Source organism: Pipistrellus kuhlii, unplaced genomic scaffold (assembly GCF_014108245.1).
Source record: "Pipistrellus kuhlii isolate mPipKuh1 unplaced genomic scaffold, mPipKuh1.p scaffold_m20_p_14, whole genome shotgun sequence".
NCBI classification, from domain to species: Eukaryota; Metazoa; Chordata; class Mammalia; order Chiroptera; family Vespertilionidae; genus Pipistrellus; species Pipistrellus kuhlii.
In genome coordinates this window covers 23,913,811-23,936,989 of record NW_023425449.1, presented here as the reverse complement: position 1 = coordinate 23,936,989, position 23,179 = coordinate 23,913,811, and the positions used below count along the sequence as shown (strand labels likewise).

The following is a 23,179-nucleotide window of genomic DNA, read 5'->3' as shown; positions in this document are numbered from 1 at the left end:
TCTCTGGGAAAGTGGGATGAAAATGTTTGGGGACATTTCCACAATAAAACACTCTAAAAAAATTTTTTTTTTCAGATTTCCTTTCTAGTCTTGTCAAGATTATAACTCAAATCTGCAAACATCAGGAAATCCCAAATTTATGTTGACACTTTCCCCTTAAAACCCTCAGCAAATGATAAACAGGGTAAAACTTCTATTTCAACTCGAAAGTTCCCAATATGACACAGGTTAGCAAATCCTTCCAGCGAAAAGGTTCTTCAGGGTGAGAAGCAAATGCCATCTTTCAGGCCAATCATTTTTCTAAGTGATTTCTCAGTACAGGAGATGAAGTGGGCAGGGCAGGCCAGTGGGCGCCTAGATTTAATTTTTGCAAATGGAAAGGAATTCTTTTAATGATGGAAGCAAGTGAAAAAGTAGCGGAATCTACCCACGAGATCAGCGGTTCTCAAGGTGAGAATGAGGACATAGCACCAACCACGGGACTTTCCTGGACCACCCCCCTCCCCTTCTAGGTCCAGGGTGGGAAAGACCCTTCAGCTGCAGATAAATCAGAAAAGCATGTGGTTTGCACATCATAATAAAACACACACACACACACACACACACACACACACACACACACAATGGGCCTCCTAAGAGACATAGCAAGTAGCAGGGAAAAGATCTGTAGATTATAGAAAACCAGCAAGGAAGGCCAGGTAAAGCAGGGCCCCATGAGAAGGCAAGCCCATGGGCAGCGAAAGCAAGTTCCCACTCCTCTTCACCGTCCTCTGCAAACCTGTGGTCTCTTGACCAGAGGCCTGAGACTGGGGAGAAGACTGGCTAAGCTCCCTAGCGCCAAGCATTGACATCACAGGACTCCAACTGACACGGTCAGATGACTCAGTCTAAATTAAATCCCTTTTTTTAGACTCTAGTACAATAAGGAAATCTTGGAGGCAAATGTGCTATCTTTCATGTTGAAATAGAAAATAAACCCCACACACATTAAATGGATAGATCCGCTTCATTTTCCTATCTGTAAGGATATGATATTTACAAGTCATCTGTCAGTACGGAACCAAGAAGACTGTGGGAAGAGGAAACCATTCCAGACCAATTTCATTTCCGTCTGTGATAGACAGTGAGACCGTGCAATAAAGGCAGAACAATGGCTGTGAAATCGGAGGAAGCGTGTGCCACCATCTGCTCGCAGGACCAGGCTGGCTGCGTGGGAGCGGGCCTGCCAGCACCCAGGCCAGCCTTCCTCCTCGCCCACCCAGTCCTGGTCCCGTCTCCCTCACACCTGTAGCCAGGGCTGCCTCTCCCCGAGGTTGGCTTGCTTCACGTCGTGTTTGCTTTTAGATGTGTTTCCAGCCACATCTGTAGTTTCCTAGGGTGAAGTGGCAGCCAAGGTTCTGTGGAGAATTGAGGTAGGATTTGGAGTCAGAACAATGATGGGTGTCTGGTCCTGTCATTTACTTCTCGGTGGACGTAGGTGGGTCACTGGCCCTTTCTGACTGAGACAGCCTCTCTGATCCAATGGAGATCCAAATATCATCCTTTCATGATGGCGCTGAGGACTAAACATCAAGGTCAGCTTAAGTCATGGTTCAATAAAGGTTTGATTTCCCCCCCCCCCCCTAACTTCTGATCTCACATCTTTTCTAGCTCTGGGTTTTATCTGGGAACTAGATCACTTTTGGAAGATATGTTTAGGCTTCCAGAAACAGTCCAATAATGAGCTTTGTTAGGCAACCGATTCTGTCCATGAGACACCACCATTCCCATGTTTTAGTTAGGATTGGGAAAGCAAGCCACAGTCCTGAGGCCCAGGAATGTCCACAAAAAGGAAGTCTATGTGTCCCTCAGCCAGTCAGCCACTGCAAGGACCTTCCTTCCCTTTCTTTTTCTTGTCTTCATCTCCTTTCTTCCTCTTTTTAATTCCTAGGCCTTGATGTCCACAATGAGAAAATTCACAAAGTCTATGTACCTGAGACCAAGCTTATTTTCAAGACGAATGATCTGGGGGTTCAAATGACAACAGGATTTCAGTGCCAATTTAAGTAATATTGGAGTCCCAAAGACTTAAAGCCCTTCTCCCTCCCTGCTCCTGTTGCCTGCTGCGAGAAGCTCAGCCTCTGTGCCCCTTGGCGTCTGACCCCAGGCTGACTCGGCCACACGTCACCCTTAATGTGGACGTTCCTGGAAGTCCACAGAACCAGTAAATATTTACCTGCGCAGGAGAGAGGAAATGGCACTTTCTGCACAGGGTGGGTGACGAGACAGCTCATTGCTCTGTGTCAACAGTGCGAAACAAACAACGGCGATGTGCAGGGATGGCACACTATCTGTTAGGTTCAGAGGAGGGGGCTGCCGATGGCCATGACCTCCAGGCTCCATTCTGTGCCTTCGCAGCAACCTGCTCGGGGCAGGCTGTGTTCCATCTTATTGTCAGCTCTTTACTTCATCATGATGCTCTCCACCCCCTAGAGGAGATGACCTTAGAAATCACTACAGGGACTATTCAATTTTCCCCCAAAGGATTTAAGAATGAAATGTGTCCATTGCTTGCTTTTTATTCTCAGTCTGTCCACAACTTCTGTCCGGCAATTCTCAGCTAAAGAAGAGAAAGAAGAGTGGCGAGAAGATATGTTGATATGATAAAGAAGCAAATATGCTAGGAAGTGGCAGCACTAGACTGCTGGCAAATGCTAACAAGTATACAATACAATGGCAAGGAAACTGCCCCCAAATGGTCTGACACAGAAGAGAAACTTTACTACTGAAAAAGGGAGAAAGTATGCTTTCCTTGATTAACTCTTCATCTTTCTGTCCCACTATCCCATTCAGATTGGGTCAATAGTCTCAGCGTACAGCATGCAGAGACACTGCATTTTCAGCACACATATGGGAATTACTTGCCCTCTTTAGGCACATTAAGCTTGTCCGGATATAACAGTATTAGTTTATAGTAAGTGACTTCTGATGGATTTGGGTAAAGGATAGACAAAAGTTCTTTGTGCTATACTTAAAAACTTTCTGTAAGTTTGATATTTTTCAATAAAAATCTTGTTTAAAAATAAAAAGCTAGCACTTCAAAAAAGAGCACATCCATGGGTTGTGAAAAACCACCAAGACAGTTAGATAGTCATAGCATCTGTGAATAATCCAAAGGATGCAGAGAAATTCTTTTCTTTTTGAACATCCATTCAACCAATTACTGAACTCCAGGGAGAGTCAGGTTCTTCTCTGATGGGGGGATGTGGCTATGAACAAGAAAGGGAGGGACAAGCACAAGTCTGCAAGATCTATATTGTGATCACTGAGTTCAGATGGTGATGCATGCTGCCTAACTGAGCAGAGAGGAGGCAAGGGGATCCTCTGCAAGAGGCTGGGCTGTCGGGAAGGCCTCTGATTGCACTGCCATCAGAGCGAGTCCTGTTGGTGAAAAGATAGCTGTGTGAAGACCCAGGTTGAGCACCCAGCATGGGAGAATAGTGTGTGTAGTGTTAACTGAGCAAGAAAGAGGTCAGGGCTGAAGGAACAGCCAGAAGGCCAGTTGATTAATTAATATTTTGATTAATTAATGGAAGGAACCTAAAGAATATAACTAGTTCAACTCATCATTAAGTTAGAAGGCAAACATGCCTAGGGCAACTACTTGTCTATATCGCATAAATAGTTAATGAGAGAGTAGGATTAGCTCTAAATTCTTTTGGTAGATGGATCTTCTTCCAATGTCTTTTAGAGCCAATTTCTCTATTTCTTGTTTCAGTTTCCTCAAAGATGTCTTCCTTGCTAGCCTTCAAGTCCTTGGGCGTGCAATTATGAGGAACTGACCAAAGTCTCATCTATAGTGAAACCAAACAAGAATTAAAAAGGCAAACAGTAAACATCATGTTGACTTAACCCAGTCACATCAGGTTAATTCTGAAGGGCACCTATTACTTGCTGGTCACATGGTTTAATGGAGTGAGTTTAAATTTCATCATATATTCATTGGGTAAGTAATGTTCATATGCCCAAGTGTTGTTAACTAGTGATCCAGAATTGCCAGACAACAAGGAGGAGCCAAACTTCAGCAGAATTTAGGAGCAGCAGAGTATAAAGTGACCCTATCTTGATTGACACTGTCTTCAAAGATCTACTAATCCCAGTATCTATGTGAATTGTTTTATGAACCAAACTGAGTTACCAGCGGGGCTTGATGTGGATGGAAAATACTCTAAAACAAATAGTACTGAGATTTCTTGCTTATCATGATAAAATTAGCTTTTGTAGATAGGCTTCTGAAAAACCATGCTATTTATTTTATGACAGAATTAAATTGACACTGCCTTTGTAAGTCAGGTGTCTGTGGACTTTCGTTGTGCTTATGTTAGGCTAAGTTTGATTACCACAATCTAAAATATGGACATGCCCTGGCTGGTGTGGTTCAGTTGGTTGGAGTTTTGTCCTGTGAGCACAGAAGGCTTATTGGTTTGATTCCTGATCAGGACACATACCCAGGTTATGGGTTCGATCCCAGGTTGGGGGACATACTGGGAGCAACCAATAGATGTTTCTTCTCTTCCATTGATGTTTCTCTCCCTCTACCTTTCTCTCTTAAATTGAGGAAAAACGCAACGTCAGCTGAAGATTAATATAATTAAATAAATAAGTAAAATATGGACAGTCAACCTGTCTATATGGATTTTTCAAAAAAATTATTTACATTTTATTCATGATTGAAATATTCAGGAAAGATGGATGTACACCTGAAAATATTTTCCAGGAAATTTAGCTAATGTGAATTTGCTTCTCAAGCAATCAGAATTATCATTCCCCACCAGAACTATGTGATGGTTACCTTAGTCCAAGATGATCACTGAGCCTTGACAAAAAAAAATGTACCTCATATTTATAGTTAGTTATACTCAGCCAGTTGTGAAAATAATTTCCAGTTTATTTCCTGCACACAAGGGAAATATAATTATATAACTTATTAAATATAATAAGTATCTGGGTGCAAAAGCAATACAGTAAGCATTCCCCTAGTAAACTGGGTGCAGGTATGATTACACACAGCCCACATACAACTGCCCTCTGGCTTCTGTGTTGGGATTTGAGAGGACTGGGAGATGGAGCTCCTCATGGGGTCAGGAAGTAGTTTGCTAGATCTGAGAGATCATTTGACAGGTCTGGAAAGAGAAGGTGACTGAAATCTATTGCTCTGAGATCAGAGTAAACTGCTTCTCTTTGTCCCCTTTCAGAGTAAAAGGAACAGGAAAGAGCAGAGAGGAGGAGTAAGTAGAGGTGAAGAGGGCTCTTTGGGGGCCAAACCTTCAAGGTGTTATGCCCACCTATCATGCTGTACTCTAACAATTACATGAAGCATGAAAAGTCGCTTTGATTATTAAACTAAATCCTGCACATTCCTTCCTTCTTTGTAGCTTATCAGACATATCACCTAGTCATATGTACACAGCTCTAGAAACTAGAGACAATTTAGGAGATTTACATTAAAATAACTTTCCTTATTGTTAAGTGATAAGTAATTGACTAGAACATGGTGAGGGCAACGAGAGTAGGTGATCGGCAGATTCAAATGAGAAATGTATGTCTGCTTTAAAGCAATTATCTGGGACGAAAAAGAGAGAATATATATCAAAGAGTAACAAGAAGTACCAGAATTTTATGACATGACCTGTTTTTAAAGGTTAGTCACTGACTTAACTCTAAGGGGGATGGATTAAGCCAAGGACACCTTAGCAGACTTTTGTTCTCCAGGCGATGGTTCAGAGTTGCGCCCCACCCCCACCCACCCACCAACCCGAATTTTAATTGGCCATTCCGTGAACATGGATAAGGAATGACTTTTTTCTTGCATTCTTTCTCTTCACTACGTGAAACTCCCTTGACCCTCTCTGCTCTGGTTTAACAATGAAATCAATGGCATCACTGCAACTTGAGGAGAGGAAAAGGAGTCCCTCGGGGACCGCACGCTTTTTTTCTCAGAGGAAATTAATTTGGGTGTTCTTTAGTCAATGCCTTAAGTGTTGAGATTCCTGTAGCAGAAGGAGTCCTGGCAGTGTAGGCGACAAATGAAGGCCCAGGAAGCATACGCTTTTCACCTAAAAAGACAAACCGCCTTCACAACAAACAATCCATCTCTCCCAATAAGAAACTGAAAAAGATAAGGGTTCTGCTTCACCTACATCCGTGCATGGGCCTGGGAGTAAAAGTTTTCCATCTTAAACTCCAAGGACAGGTGTAAACAGAGGCTCAGAGCTTCCTGGGAGGCTGATTACAAAGAAGAACTAATCAGAAGCCTTTCATCTCTGACCCTTTACCTTTAGCTCTATTCTGGGGCATGGAGGTGACAGGGTTTGTTCCTTTGTGCCCAAGGAAGTGACAGGAAGCCTGCTGATCAATATCCCCCTTTGGTAGTGTTTTCAGAACTTCGAAGAGGGATCTAAAAATGAAGCAGAAATCAATACTCAGGTCTGATGAGGAGGTTATCGTCACATTAATTTCATTTCTAAAAAAAAAAGCCAACAAAGGCAAACCGATTACCTTTGCGATGACAAGGACATGCAGGTGCTTTCTAAAAAAGCGAGGAACTGAGAGTCTTGGGTTTTAGTCAGTTTAATGCCCAAGATCAGATGTGGTTGAGTTTCTCAGATTTGATACTGTCTGTGCTGTTCCCCATGCTTGTTTTTCTCATCATCACTAGTTGGACAATAACCTGTAACAGAAAAGCAAAGAAGGATTTCTAACAGCAAGTCGAATAGGTACATCAATAGATAAATGGAGGCATTTGGGAGAAATCAACAAAGCAATAAAGAGACTGAAGGGGTTGATTTATGGGGAAGATCATTCTTTTGATGTTTAGCTGGGCTAATCAATGATTCTTTTTTTCCTTTGGGGAATGGATTAGGGAACAGGAGAAGAGTAAAAGATTAAGATTAGTAACCTACAAATACCTAAAATGAATAATTTCACAGATGAGACAGGAATTCCTTTCAAATTGGCCAACATAATGGAATAGATCTAACAAATTAATTCAAAAAGTATTTATGTCACAACCTTTTGTCCCCCAGTCAGCTCTCTCTTATTACTTCTTATATTGAGTATACATACATTCACTGGCTCTTTGTTAGTTTAAAATAGAAAAAAAAATCACAATTTAAATTCTTAATGGAAGGATGTTTGAAATATGAAAACAATTGCCTTTAAAAAAAACAATAAAAACTCACCCCATAAGATATTTAAAATGACATCAACACATGTTGTATCAGAGAGATGACAGCACTGAATTTGTCTACCACCTCCACTATGTAAAATTTCTTGTAAGAAATATGTTTAAAATTTTTAAAATATTTTTTATTACCACCACCACTGCCCAACATAGTCTCCTTTTGAGCTTAGAAATTTAATCAATTGATCCTTCTAATTAGCACAAGATTAAGATTTGGGAAATCTAATTCAGACAACACAACATCTACTTAGTACTTATATGATTTTTAAACATTAAAAGGCATAAGCCAGAGGTGGGTGCTCAGTTAGAGTTACATTATTACAGTCTGTACCAGCAAATGCTCTGCTCAGCAGGCATTCAGTGCACACCTGCTATGCCTGTTATGCAGTGGAAGCCACCTGGTCTTCCTGCTTCTTCTCATATACACTGGCTCCTGTCACTTGCTAAGTTAATCATGTCACTTGTCCTCTAAGTTTCTTATCATTACCCTTGGGATAAAAATACAATTCCCATAGCCACACATTTTAAGAACCAACATGCCAAAACCAGTTTGGCTCAGTGGATAGAGCGTCAGCCTGCGGACTGAAAGGTCCCAGGTTCGATTCCAGGCAAGGGCATGTACATTGGTTGCAGGCACATCCCCAGTAGGGAGGGGGAGTGCAGGAGGTGGCTGATCGATGATTCTCTCTCATCGATGTTTCTAACTCTCTGTCCCTCCCTCTTCCTCTCTGTAAAAAATCAATAAAATATATTTTAAAAAGAACCAACAAGTCCATGATCTACCTACCTCTCTGATTTCACTTCCTACCACGTTCCCCCTGTTTTACAAACTTTACCCAAGGACACCAAGCCCAGTCCTGATTCTGGTTCTTGGATGTTTCCTCTGCCTGGATTTTTCTTCCTGCAGGTCTGCTCAGGACTGACACCTCCCCTTCCTTAGGTCTTGCTCAGGTGAGCAACACTACTCATCCAACAAATGTTACTTGACCTGATAAGTAGGGTGACTACAGGAATACTAATAAAAGAAATGAGATGAGGTTGAAAGAGTTGGTTGAGCTCAAGCCATTGAGAGGCAAGAATATGGAATACATAGGAGGATAGGGCAATTATTAGAAATTTTAAGTAAATTATTCAGATGGTACATAGAGAATATTAGAAAGAAGAAATTTAAGACAAAGTAGGAAATTCTGTATCAATTAGAGTAATGGAGCAATGATAAACTAGTAATTAATAAGATTAACAAACTATTAGAAACACCCATCAGCAGGTGAATGAATGAATATAGTATATACATACAACAGATAACATTCAGCCTTAAAAAGGAAGGAAATTCTAATATGCTATAACATGCATGAGCCTGGCAGACATTATGCTAAATGCAATAAGCCAGACACAAAAGGACAATTACTGCACAATTCAGCTTATATGAGGTTCCTAGAGTATTCAAATTCAGAAATACAGAAAATAGAATAGAGGTTGCCAGGCCTATTGTTAAACTCAATTATTAAATTGAGTTTCAGTTTGGGGTGACAAAAAGTTCTGGAGATGGATAGTGGCAATGGTTGCACAACAATGTGAGTACACTTAATAGCACCAATCTGTCCACTTAAAAATTGTTAAATTGGTAAATTTTATGTTTTTTATATTTTACTGTAACTAAACAAACAAACAATTAGATATGGGACAGAGAAAAGTGAGAGATGGAAGATAGTTCTGCGTTTTTGGACTTGAAGAAATGGAGGATGGCTGAAAATAGAGGTCAGGAGGCTAGCTGAGATGCAGGAGTATATTTTTGGCATGGATTTAAAGGTGCCTGTGACCATTTCAATTGCCCAGTAGGCACTGGTTCTCCATCAACTGGACCTCAGGTAAGGAGAACACCTGAGAGGGAAGAATTCACAAAGAGGTCAGGATGAACCAATCGGGCAACAGATTCATGCCACAGGCTCGCTGGGGTGCTTGGTTCATGTATTCCCTACTTGCATATTCCAAAGGGAAATAATAGTGTTGTCTGGGTTGTAACCTTTGGAGATATATCTTTAAGACTGCTTTGAAGGAATTCAAACACAGAAAATTTATTAGTTCCTTCTCAGTGCTGGGAATTGCCTTGGGTATTTCCCTCTGTGGATAAACGCTCCTTCCTGAAACTGAGTTCTTTTACCCTCCAGCACACGGCCTGGGTGTTGGACTGTGCAGATACAATGGCCCAAACCTGCCTTCACATAGGCGCCGTGGGACCTAGTAGGACCATGCCCTTGACACCACCCTAAGCAACCTTGATAAAGTGGGTGACCATTTCTGTGGGCTCATGGAGAGATTTCCAGATGCCTTATCTAGGCCCTGGAATCAGTGGCTCAAGCCTGACTCACCCCCACGTTTGCCAGCAGATCCTGGAGGCCCACAATGTGAGGAAATCAGCAATACACAATTGGGGAGGTCTTTTGTGTGGCAACTGAGCTTCACTTTTCCTGGCTCTAAATAGCACCTATGCTATGACAACATAAAGTGCAGGGGCACTTCTATTTCAGTTGTTCAGTAGCAACCTTCTACAGTTTCATGTTAAACTAAATGACAAGGGATATTTCCCTTCATATTATGGCTTCCTCTATAAAATGACTAATTCACCCACCTACTGGAAAGTACAGCATAGGAAGTGTATTCAATAATATTGTAATAACTATGCTTGGTGCCACTAGGCTCATGGGGGTGATCACTTCATAAGTTATATAAATGTCTAATTACTATGTTGTATACTAGAAACTAATATAATATTGCATGTCAACTGTAATTAAAAAATAAAATATTTATACTTGAAGAAAATGCCTGGCAGCTCAGCTTAGTCCCTGCCATGGAGAGTCCCTACCTCCTGGCTCCTTTTGCTCCTTCTGCTCTGGGCCTGGGCCTCAGCAACAGGCAACGCCTCTCCTGATGTAACACCATTGGTCAATGAGGCCATGAAGCATACAGTGAACCTGAGCAGTCACCTGGCCAAGTGACAGTCAATGTGGTCCTGGCCCACCCGAGAGGCAGTTTTGTTTTCTGAGCCATCTCCTTCCTTCTGGCTTTGGAGCTGGAGCTAAGGCCTAGCTGGCTCACCTCAGTGTGCAAGTGAAGGGAGAAGATGAGGAAGAAAACAATCTGGAAGTAAGAGAAACCAGACTCATCATGGTCAAGCTCCCAGTTGCTCTTGATCCTGTGATAAAGATTTCAGTCATTTTGGAAACAGTCCATACTCATGTTCTTCAGCCATATCCATCTCATATCACTCAATCAGAGAAGCAGTTTGTGGTGTTTGAGGGCAACCATTATTTCTACTCTATTTACCCAATAGACACAAACTATGCATAAGAAGCTTGCCTCTCAAAATGTGGAGAGCTATACCAAGTTGGAGAACCCCATTCGATCTAAGTACCTCCTGGATTATGGACATCTCTGAAATGTCCCTACCTATAGTCAGGATACTTTTAATGTACATTATGAGAACAACAGCCCTTTCCTTACTATCACACATGACCCAAATCATCTAGGTCTCTCAATGGGATAATATTGCTGTGGAAGAAAATATGGACTTGGAGCACACAAGGGCTGTGTTTATGGGGCCTTTATCATACTATAATTACCAGAGACACCCAGATAGTACATTCTCTTAAGACTATCCTTCTTGCTGCTGCCCAAGATGTTTATTACTGGAATAAGATTATTTTGGATGTTTCCATAGAAATGGAGATCCGGCCTTGTTTCCCTCTTTTTGGAGGGTGAAAGACCCATTACATCATTGGCCACAACCTCCCAAGTTGTAAATATATAATTTGAGAGACCAAACCTCTATAATATGCACTGAAGATGAGGTTTGTGTTTGATGAGCAAGTGATAGATTCTCTGGCTGTGAAGATTGTTGCCCTAATGAGCCAAGAACATCCAAATTGACAGCTCCTAAGAAATGAGACATAATATCAGATATCAAGCTGTATTACAAAGCCACTGTTCTCAAAGCTGTCTGGTACTGGCACAAGAACAGACATGTAGACTAATGGAATAGAATAGAGAATCCAGAAATCTACCCAAACCACTATGCTCAATTAATATTTGACAAAGGAGGCATGAACATACAATGGAGTCAAAACGGTCTCTTTCAATAAAGGTGTTGGGAAAATTGGACCGACACATGCAAAAAAAAATGAAACTAGACCACCAACTTACACCATACACAAAAATAAACTCAAAATGGATAAAGGACTTAAGTATAAGATGGGAAACCATAAAAATATTAGAGGAATCCACAGGCAGAAAAATCTCAGACATATGCCGAAGCAATATCTTCACTGATACGGCTCATAGGACAATGGAAACTAAAGAGAAAATAAACAAATGGGACTACATCAAAATAAAAAGCTTCTGCACAGCAAAAGAAACCATCCACAAAACAACAAGAAAAAAGCCTACTGCATGGGAGAACATATTTGCCAGTGTTATCTCTGATAAGGGTTTAATCTCCAACATTTACAGGGAACTCATACAATTTAACAAAATAAAGATAAACAACCCAATCAAAAAATGGGCAACAAACCTAAATAGATACTTTTTTAAAGAGGACATAAGGAAAGCCAAGAGACATATGAAAATATACTCAATGTCACTAATCACTCAAGAGATGCAAATCAAAACAACAGATGAATGGATTAGAAAACCGTGGTATATCTATACAATGGAATACTATGCTGCTGTAAAAAGGAAGGAACTCCTACCATTTGCAACAGTATGGATGGAGCTGGAGAGCATTATTCTAAGTGAAATAAGTCAGTCAGAGAAAGATAAATATCACATGATCTTACTCATCTGTGGAATATAATGAACAACATAAACTGAAGAACAAAAACAGGTCCAGAGACAGAAAAACATTGATCAGATGCTCAAACCTCAGAGGGAAGGCAGGGAGGGTGGGGGGTAGAGGGAGAAATCAATCAAAGGACTTGTATGCATGCATAGGAGCATAACCAATGGATACAGACACCTGGTGGGTGAGGGCGTGAATGGGAGTGGGGTAGGGGGGCAATAGGGAGGGTAGGGACAAATATGTAATACCTTAATTAATTTAAAAAAATCAGACGTGCCCCAGATAAGCTGAACTACACCTACTTAGACACATCTGACTGCCCTGTGATTGTTTTCTATCAAGGATAATCTGGTAGAACAGGACATTGTGGAGCACTACACATTCAACAGTGCTCCTGCTGCAGGGGCCACTGCTGGTAGTGCTGACATCAGGCACTGCTAATGCCCCAAGGACACTCTTTGCAGATAGTTATATTCCTCACCTCATAACTCCACTAGAGCCACGAAGAAGCATTGACAGCCCTTCTAGCGGTATGCTGCTCTAAAAGCAGCTTTACAGAGAGGTTTGTGGGGACCAAACACCAATGAAGGGAGAACCCAGGATATTTTCCAGAAAAGTATTCTAAAGTCACTTTTAATATTCTCCATATTTGGCGATGGGAGCTCTAATAGGAGAATATTCTTTATTTAAGTATGTACCATGCTTTCTCGTCTAACAGGAACATGGAGGCTTCATCTTAAACAAATTGATCTTTTAAGGGAGGTGTCGGACAAATGTCTGAATCAAAGACAAAAGGAAACAAAGTGGCTTAAATGGACAAAAATGCTCTATCCTCTCATTTTCACCAGGCCTGCTTTCTGATGGTTTTGCAGTCCAAATTGCTCACCACCACTAGCAGGTGGGTTAATGTATTCTCCAGCTCATGGCTGTTCTCCCTCAAACACAAGGGCTCCATGGGGCCAGCTACTGCTTCCTCCACCACCAACTCCTCCCTGATCCCCTACAGTGTCCTGGCTGACACACCTCACCAATATAGATAGGCTGCAGCAGCACAGACACTGGGTTCCCTCTCAGATGGTTCTGCATGGGGAAGATCTGTCGATGATTCAGCTCAGGCAGAATATTTCCTTTGATTTTCCATAGTATTGCCCAGCTCGGGAATTAAGGCCGACCTCAGAGCCTGAACTTCCTCCTCTGACAAATGGGTCCCTCATCACTCATTGTTTTGGGTACCCGAAGGGACTATTTTAAGGCATTTGGCTATGATGTCAGTGAAAATGATCCACAATTCATAAGACAGCACCACAAGAAGACTGCCAAGGACAAATTAATTGTTTGTTGGCAATTCCAAAAGTATTTAAGAGCAGTTACTTTGCAAAAAAAAAAATAAATAAATAAAAGTTTGAAATGCTCTAACCTCTTATACTAATTTGTAAAAAAACAAAAAACAAAACAAAAAAAAAACTTGATAGTTTTCCCAAATTTGACAATAATTGTTAAGATTTATATGATATTACCAATAACAAATTGTGAAATGGAAAAAAATGTATAGGCAATATAATCAATAATATTGTAATAACTATTAATGGTGGATACATAATATATTGGGAAATTACTCTGTGAAGTATATGATTATCTAACTACTATGCTGTACACCTGAAACCAAAACAAAATAATATTGAATGTCAACTCTAATTGAATAATAAAATTTTTAAAACTTTTTAAAAATCTGCCAACCATGCTAGAGGAAAGAGTTATTTATCTTTATATTCTCTTTAAGAAAAATTCTCTTATAAAATCTGTGTTAAATGTCAGTAGAGAGGACTTAAAAAATATTGTTACCAAAAAACATAAGAAAAGTGCTATAGAGATATGTCAAACAATTAGTTAATAAAATATATTGTGAAGATTTTTTTATTTATGGCCTTTTTGTGATGCATTGTTAAGTTTTTTAACAGATTTGTAATTTGTAGTGCTTCTTTTTTCATTAAAACTGTCAAAACTCATGCCGAAACCAGTTTGGCTCAGTGGTAGAGCATCAGTCTGCGGACTGAAAGGTCCCAGGTTCGATTCCGGTCAAGGGCATGTACATTGGTTGCGGGCACATCCCTGGTAGGGGGTGTGCAAGAGGCAGCTGGCCGATGCTTCTCTCTCATTGATGTTTCTAACTCTCTTTCTCTCTCCCTTCCTCTCTGTAAAAAATCAATAAAATATATATATTTTTAAAAACTGTCAAAACTCAGAGGGAAGGTAGGGGAAGGGGAAAGTAAGGGGGAGAGATCAACCAGAGGACTTATATACATGCATATAAGCCTAACTAATGGACACAGACAACAGGGGGATGAGGGAATGAGTGGGGGGAGGAGATTGAAGGATAATGAGGAGTGAGGACACATATGTAATACTTTAGTCAATAAAGAAATTAAAAAATATTTATACATAACACACCTATACACACAGAGTACTGAAATACTGAGAGTACACATCTATCTAATTAAAGAGTAATATGCAGATTGACCATTACTTCAATACACAAGATGGCTGCCCCCATGTGGACACAAGATGGCCAACACAAGATGGCCAGCAGGGCAGGGCAGTTGGGACGGTCCAGACCTGCAAAAGAGGGCAGTTGGGAGTGACCAGGCTTGCAGGGGAGGGCAGTTGGGGGCAACCAGGCAGGCAGGGAAAGGCAGTGGGAGGCAATCAGGACAGCAGGGGAATGGTTAGGTGGCCATCAGGTTGGCAGACAGAAGCAGTTAGGGGCAATCAGACAAGCAGGCAGGTAGGCGTTTAGGAGCCAGTAATCCCAGATTGTGAGAGGGATGTCCAACTGCTGGTTTAGGCCCAATCCCACAGGAGAGGGTGTAGGCTATGTTGAGAGACACTCCCCCCATGCACAAATTTCATGCACCAGGCCTCTAGTCTAATATTAAGTATTTATTAGGTACTCAGTAGTGCTTTATTGTAATTATTGTTCTTTTAAAAATTCTGACAGAATAAATATATTAAAATATTTATCTTTTATCATATTTTCGCTATGCTGTTAATAGCTCTGACTTGTTAATGTACAGTTGGGTGGCAGTTGTCTATTCTTTAGTAAATGACCTTTCTAACTTAATATATATTACCTTTAATATTTTAACTCATGGCTATATGTTTATCTTTATATCTAGACAAAATTTCTAAAATTCCTAACCAAAAAATTATATTCATCAAAACAAAAATATCCCTATTTATTATTAATATCCAGACATCATAATAAACTCAGAGTTATAAATTCTGTAATTTAAATGTATGCCTCTTGCCTGTGTTTTACTGATGGAAAAGGTGTTTAATAAACACATAAATTAACATATCAGCCATGGAGGGGTTCTATTCAAACTATCTCAGAAAGATAATAAACTAATATTCTCTAAAAATAATTGACTAGTCAGGACATTTCAGATTTCAAATGACAGAAAATCCAACTAAAATTAATGAAAACAAACTTGCTAGTCATAAATGGGAACTGTGGGGAGGAGAAGCTGGCAGGGGATCCAGGCGTGGACACCACATCACAGCCTTTTTCACCTCTTTGTTGGCTCTGTTCTCTCTCTCTTTTTTCTTTTTCAATATATTATTATTGATTTCAGAGAGGAAGGGAAAGGGAGAGAGAGAGAAACATCAATGATGAGAGAAAGTCATTGACTAACTGCCTCCTGCATACCCCCTACTGGGGATCAAGCCTGCAACCCAGGCATATGTCCTTGACTGCAATCAAACCCGAGACCTTTCATTCTGCAGGCTGGTGCTCTATGCACTGAGCCAAACCAACTAGGGTGTGGCTCCATTTTCAAATAAGCGATCCCTTCTAGCAACTTCAGGATTACAACTCAGAATCACAAATCCAGCTGAAGAAAGACAATGTGCCTTTCTGTCAACAGCTAGGGCTTCTTAGCTTTGATGACTTACCTAGACACACAGCACTGGGGCCAGAAAGAAACACTATGCCTATGTAGCAGGACTGAGATGGGATGCTGTTTTATTAAAACAGGAAAATAGACCATAGGCAGAAAAAAAAATTGCTCAGTATGATTATGAAGTGTAAAAGAATCCATCTGGTATTAAATATAGGAAAGTGGTTTTGTAGATGCTGCCTCTGAGACATTGTATATGTGGTGTGTGGTATGCATGTGTGTTGTGTGGTGTATATGGTATGTGGTATGTGCTGTGTTGTGTAGTATGTGTGATGTGCACTTGTGTGGTATGTGATGTGTGTGGTATGTGGTATGTGGGGTATGTGTGTGTGAGTAGAGTGCCTACATGGAGAATAAAATGTCCACAGTAAAACACCCCCTGGTGCTTGGTTGAATTAGAAAGGCCTTCTAGGGCTGTCAGGAATGTGACTCCAGTAAGGTTATGGTTAAATGTTGAAGCATTATAAATTAGATTAGGAAAAAGAAAAAAAGAAAAAAAGGCCATCTGGCAAAGCAAACAGTAAGGGTGGGAATTGTGGAAAAGAAATGTAGATCGCAGAGTCCAAAGTGGACATGCTGACATTTCATGCGGTTCACTAACTCTACTTTGTGGCCTTCATAAATTTCACTCAGAATTACTGTCAATGAAATTAATGAAATCACAGGCTGTTTAACAAAAGAAGTATCAATCTGTAGTTTTCCATTGGGTCAATGAGACCTCAACTTATCATAAGTATGCTTCATATCTACAAGGGCTGAGCATTAAGTTTGCTTAAAGTACCTGCAGGAATTTCATAAAAATTCTTTGTAGTGATCTTTCTTAACAAAGTTCAGGTAACTTTTAAAGTTAGAAATCCTGATTGAAAGACACACACAAAAAAAGACAAAAAAACAACCCACAAATAACCAAAAATCCCTTGGTTTAACAAATCAGTTTCAATTTCTACAATCTACAATAAAATCTTCCTTCAACTTACTTAAAAGATATTTGTAAAAAATATTTGTACTTTTATTGTTCTAAATAGAAAGGGAAAATGTAGAAAACAATGGCCCTTTAAGACACATCACTTCCAAAATATGAGGTAAAAAGTAAACATTATAGAGATGTTATTATATGTTTCTTGCCTGAAGGCAAATGCATATATGTCCAAATGCATATGTGAATCTGAGTGTATCAATAACATACTTAACTTGAAGACATTGCTAAGAAAATTTCTCTTAGTGTACTATATCACTTTTCCATAATATTACATAAGTTAGAATGTAGAATTATGTTTCACTTATGTAAAAATATTTATATGCATATTTCTATATAATAAAAAGCTAATATGCAAATTGTCCCCTCCACCAGGAGTTTGACCAGAGGGCAGACTGGCTGGCCAACTGCCTGCAACCCCCGCCTTGGCCGGCCCTACTCCCAATTGCTCCTCCCACCCCCATTGGGGGCAGCACCAGCCTAGTAACCTCCCACATCCCTTACCCCCAACCAGCTCAGCCTGATTTGCCCTGATTGGGGTGAGCTGGCAGGGCCCCACCTGTGCACAAATTCGTGCACTGGGCTTCTAGTATAAAATATAATAATGATCAAGTCCCACATTAAAGAAAAATACTACGTGCTTGTTCTAGATAGAAATAAAACAAAATAAAACTCAATAACAAGTCCGGCCAATTATCGCTCGGTGGTTAAGCATCGACCTATGAACCAGGAGATCATGGTTTGATTCTCAGTCAGAGCACATGCCTGGGTTGTGGCTGGATCCCCAGTGACATTCATGCAGGAAGTAGCCAATCAATGATTCTCTCTCATCATTTATATTTTCATATATATCTTTCTCTATCCCTTCCTCTCTGAAGTAAATAAAAATATTTTTAAAAAACAAACAATAACAAAACCTAGTTGGCATGGCTTAGTGGTTGAGCAACAACATATGAACTAAGAGGTCATAGTTTGATCCTGGTTAGAATGTATGCCCTGGCTGTGGGCTTGATCCCTAGTGAGGATCATACAGGAGGCAGCCAATCAATGATTCTCTCTCATCATTGATGTTTCTCTCTCTCTCCCCTTCTCCTTTCCTTTTAAAATCAATAAAACTATATTTTAAAAAAATAAAAAGAAAATAATAACAAAAATCAGACAAAATTTGCACTGGAAACTTACATTTTTCTTTGCCAAGTCTACAATGTTCTGCTTAGACATACAATGTAGGTTATTATCACCTCTATTTCTCTATGTAGAGATGTCTGTTCTCTATTAATTATTCTAAGAAATGCAGACCTAGCAGTGATCCTAAGAAAGGAAGAATCAACTTTCTGTTCTCACAATTAAAGAATTTTAACTTTTCTTTCCATTAGAGTTTGTCTCTCCAGATCCAGTTGCCTTGTGCCTTGCCAATGTGAACTCTTCTTTCCACCTAAATACAGGTTCTTCTGTAGATTTTGTCTGGGCCTCTACATCATTGCTGAGAAATATTCTGTCTATCTAGCTTCCCTAACATGTGCCACCTGCTCTATCTTTAGACCATCCTAACTACTTCCACCAAAGAAGAGATGGAATATTTTGTCTCCAAGTGAGGTAGCGCATGCTTAGCTTCAGCATCATTGCTGCCAAAGCCTCTCACCTGAAGTGGCATTAAAATCCCACAGGTTGGAGCTGAGAGCCACCATCCAATATGGCTGCCAGTAGTTCCTAATATGCCACTTGTTAGAAGTATTTACTCACATTATAACTAGAACTCTGGAACTAGCCTATAAAGAGGAAAGTAAGATCATCTTGCCGACAAAGCTACTAGTGAATGAAAAGAGTTGAAGAGTACTTGCTGGAGCTCTGATAACATAGAGTTTGTCATGACTCACTGAAATTTAACTTTGTATTTTCTCTGAGAGTATTTGCTAGGGAAAATTTTTTAAGTAACCGAAGGAAAGGATAGCCTGCTTTAAAATGGACTTAATAAGCATGAACTCATAGAAAATCAACATATACAAATATTGCTATTAAACCACATACTGTTAATGTGATAATCACTAGTGATTTCTACCTTATTATTAGGTAATAATAATCATAAAATATTACTGTATATTGACATCACCTACCTACACACACACACACACACACACACACATATATATATATATATATATATTTTTTATTTTTTTTTTTTTTTAGAGAGGAACGGGGAGAGAGAGAGAGAAACATCAATAATGAGAGAGAATCAATGATCGGCTGCCACCTGCACACCTCACACTGGGAAAAGAGCCCACAACACCGGGGATGTGCCCTGAACAAAAGTTGAACCATGACCTCCTGGTTCATAGATTGACACTTAACCACTGAGCCGCCCTATCTGGGAACCTATCTGCATCTTTATATTTATTAAGTAAAATTTACTAAATATGCTTTTACCTTCTCTTTTCTGTTGGTAGAAATATCTACAGACACAAAATTAATAAAATTATATTTCTTCAAATATTCTACATGTCAAATTTTTTGCCTGGTATATCTATGCAGTATGTACTTTGGAAAATTTCTTCATAACAGTCGATATCAAAGAATTAAATCAAATTTAGTTTTTTTGTGGATAGTAGGTATATAATATAGATATTATATTTTATGACTTGATTGCTGCAGTCAGTGGTTGATTAAAATTGTTCTGGTTTAGCCTGGCCAGTGTGGCTCAATGGTTGAGCATTGACCTATGAGGTTCAATTCCCCATCAGGGCACATGCTCTGTAGAGGACATTCAGGAAGCAGCTGATCAGTGATTCTTTCTCATCATTGGTGTTTCCATCTCTCCCTTTCCTTTTCTCTCTGAAATCCATGAAAGTATATATTTTTAAAAATTGTTCTGGTTCATTTATCAGGCAGATAGGATTTTGGATTTTGGCTTTTTAAAAGGAGAAGGCCAGATCAGAATGTTGCAGATAGTGGTGATGGTTGCAAAACATTGTGAATTTACTAAGTGTCACTTTAAAATAATTTAAATGAATTTTCAAGTTTATGTAGTTTGCTACAAAAAAAAAAAAAAAAAAAAAGGACAGGGTATTTTATTCTTTCTTGCCTAACAGTATCTCTTTTATTTATTTTTTAATGTTTATCTTCCTTCTTTCCCTCTGATAGTAGTATCTGATCAGAGGTGGATAACACCTAATTTAAATAATAATTATAGAACGTAGTTTAGGAGATGATTTCAAGAGGAACAGGAAACATGGTACTTTATCAGAAGGCTATCGGCAATTTAGCATCTCTCTATTTGTGGAAATCTGGCTTATAATATTCACTTTGTTTATAACACTGAGCTCCCATCAGTCTAAAAGGGACACAAGATACACTCTGGCCTGCACTCCCGACACACTTTCCCCGGCAAACCGGCCCTCCCTCTGGGCAGCGGTTGGCTTTCTAGACGACACATAAACAAGTGTCTTTGACAGAAAGGCCAAGTGGCTCCAGGTCCCGATGATAGCACACGCTAACAAAGCAGGGAAGTCGGGACTCCGGTTTATTTACAAAGCCTACGTGCTAGAAAGACAGAGATAAAGCCTTTCCCAGCTAGCGCAGTGATGCTCTCCTTTCTCCTGTCTCCCAGAGAATAATCTGGCTGAGAGGCCAACAGAAAAGCGGTGGAGCATTGCTGAGCCTTGGCCAAAGGGCCAGAAATTGTCAGATTCTGGCCTCCATGGAATGAGAAGACACAAATGCAAGAAGGGTCCAATCTCTCTTCCTAAACCTTTCTTCAGTAAGCACCTCTTAAATACAATAATCTATTGTTTTTAAAGTGCCAACACCTTGGACTCCATCAAGTAGGCAAAGAATAGGATGCTGCTGTGTCCAGATAAACTATGGAGAACCATCCAGAAGCTTAATGCTCCTTCTGCCTTAAAAGACCTTTTTCTTGTAATGGAGCATCTATGCAGAAGTTTTACTAGAAAGGACTTGAGAGACTAACCTAGAAAGACCAGAAGCCCCATAGCTTATCCTCCCCATCCAGTGCCTAATGCTACAACAAATGCCCCCGAGGGCTTGGTCTGCTGCATACACATGTCTGATAAATAACACCACTTCAACGTGGTCCAAAGTCTTCTCTCAAAGTAATGTAGCAGTAGACATCTCTACCCACACCCATAAGACATACACCTACATGCTCTTCAGTCATTCACTAAGTGCTTTATGCCCACTCTTGTGTTAGGTGCTGGAATAAATCCACGAATAGAACAAGATGCAGCTTTTGAGGTTCAGGGTTTAGTAAGGGAGAGGAGAAACAAACAGGTTCTAAGTGATATTGCGATTTGGAGGACTATGATCCGGAAGTACACAGAAGCCCAAAGAGCCTAGGAGAGTTGGACTACCTCCCTCCATGCTTAGCACATGGAAAGAGGTTTGTGGGGATTCTGTTTCTACCTGATTTGGAATGGAATCGTGTGTGGGCTAAAGCAAGGTGAGCAGGAAAGGTCTGGAGGAGCAGGCCAGGGCCCTGCCCAAGTTCAGTGTGAGCAGACAGTGTAGCATCCCTTCACCCATGCTTACACTTGAGTCCTCTCGGCCACGTGGACATCACTTTTCAAACAATGAGAACCAATTATCTAAAAGAAGACAGAAATTAAAAACACTTAGATCAATTAAGGCAAAGGACCAGTGTAAGGGTGATTTAAATATTAAGATTTAAATATCAACATGTAACACAGTGAGCTAAATTCTAGACCCACAAGTAAAAGTCCAGAAATGGCTTACTTGTCTCATTTTATTTACAAGAAAGAAATAGTTAGCTTCTCTGAATTATAGAATCTAGCTAGGAAAAGGAGTAAAGGTGAAGAGGGAGAGAAAGAAAGGGGGAAGGAAGAAAGGCAGGAGAGGTGGGGAAAAGCAGTGAGGCTGAGAGAGAGGAAGGCAGGAAGAGGAAGAGCCAAGGAGGAGAAAGGAGAACAGGCACCCTAGTCACCCACTGACCGAATTCTTTCCTTCAAAGGGAACATACTAACCCAACTATTTCTTGGGTCATGACTGGATTATGCACATAAAGTATAAACTGAATTAAATAGGAGTAGATATTATCCAAATTTTATCAATAAAAGAGTAGGAGCTCAGGATGTGACTGATTTGTCCAAAATGACATAATACTAGTAATAAATGACAGAAGCAAAGTGGGATTAGCTTGCAATGTGATACTGTAGAAAATAAGTTAATTCAATGATTTGACTAAGCTTAAATTCCACAATTAAACCAAAATGTGTAGAGTCACTATTACCAAGTTCAGTAACCCATGGTGTCAGCCCTCAATTCCTTCCTCTTGTCCCCACAGCTGGTCACGAAATCCTAACACTCTATGTCTCAACTCTGACTGCATCTCTCCATCCCCATATGTTCCTTCCCCTTTGAGACCCATCTCTGGACTGTGTCCCAGGCCTTCTCAGGTCTCTGCTACCAGAGAGGCTGTGTGGCTAGGCAGCAGGAGCAATGGTCATGTCACTCTTTGTCAAACCTATCCTGGGTCCTTACTGCCCACAGGAAACCAATATGCACTTGAACAGGCAGTCCTAGATCATTTTTGGAGCCAGCAGTGGTCAAAGGATATAAACCTCAGTTCCAAGATGAATAAGGTCTGGGGACCTAATGGCAACAATAGTTAATAACACCATATTGTTATACTTAAAATGTGTTAAGAGAGTAGATCTTAAGTGTTCTTACCACACACAAAAATGGTAACTATGTGAGGTCATGAATGTGTTAATTAACTTGATTGTGGCAATCATTTCACATGTACATGTGATTAAATCATCTTATTTTGCAGCTTAAAAATCACATTGTACAACTAAATATATACAACCTTGACATATCAATCATACCTCAATAAAGCTGGAAAAAAATTACTTCTCTTCCCAGCTCTCTTAAAATAGTAGCTCTTTACTTATTTCAAAGTTATTATGAGAATTAAAGGAAATACTATGTGACATAATATATATAAAGTTATCTTTATTCCTTGCCAGAAAAGTTTGTTTTTTTCTCTCTGCTTTTCTCTTTCTTTTTTCTCCTCTTTTTTGTTCATCCATAGTTGGTGAATTTTATGAAATGGTAATAAAACAACCTGAGTTTACGTAAATAAACATATTTAGTGCTGACTCTGTGATAGCACTGTTAAAAGCACTTTACTCACTTATTTTATTTCAACTCATTTATTT

General features: G+C 39.9%; 1 pseudogene; it reads left to right on the top strand.

Moving 5' to 3' along the window:
• Positions 1-395: 395 nt before the first annotated feature.
• Positions 396-21,338, top strand: LOC118718567 (annotated as a pseudogene).
• Positions 21,339-23,179: the final 1,841 nt, after the last annotated feature.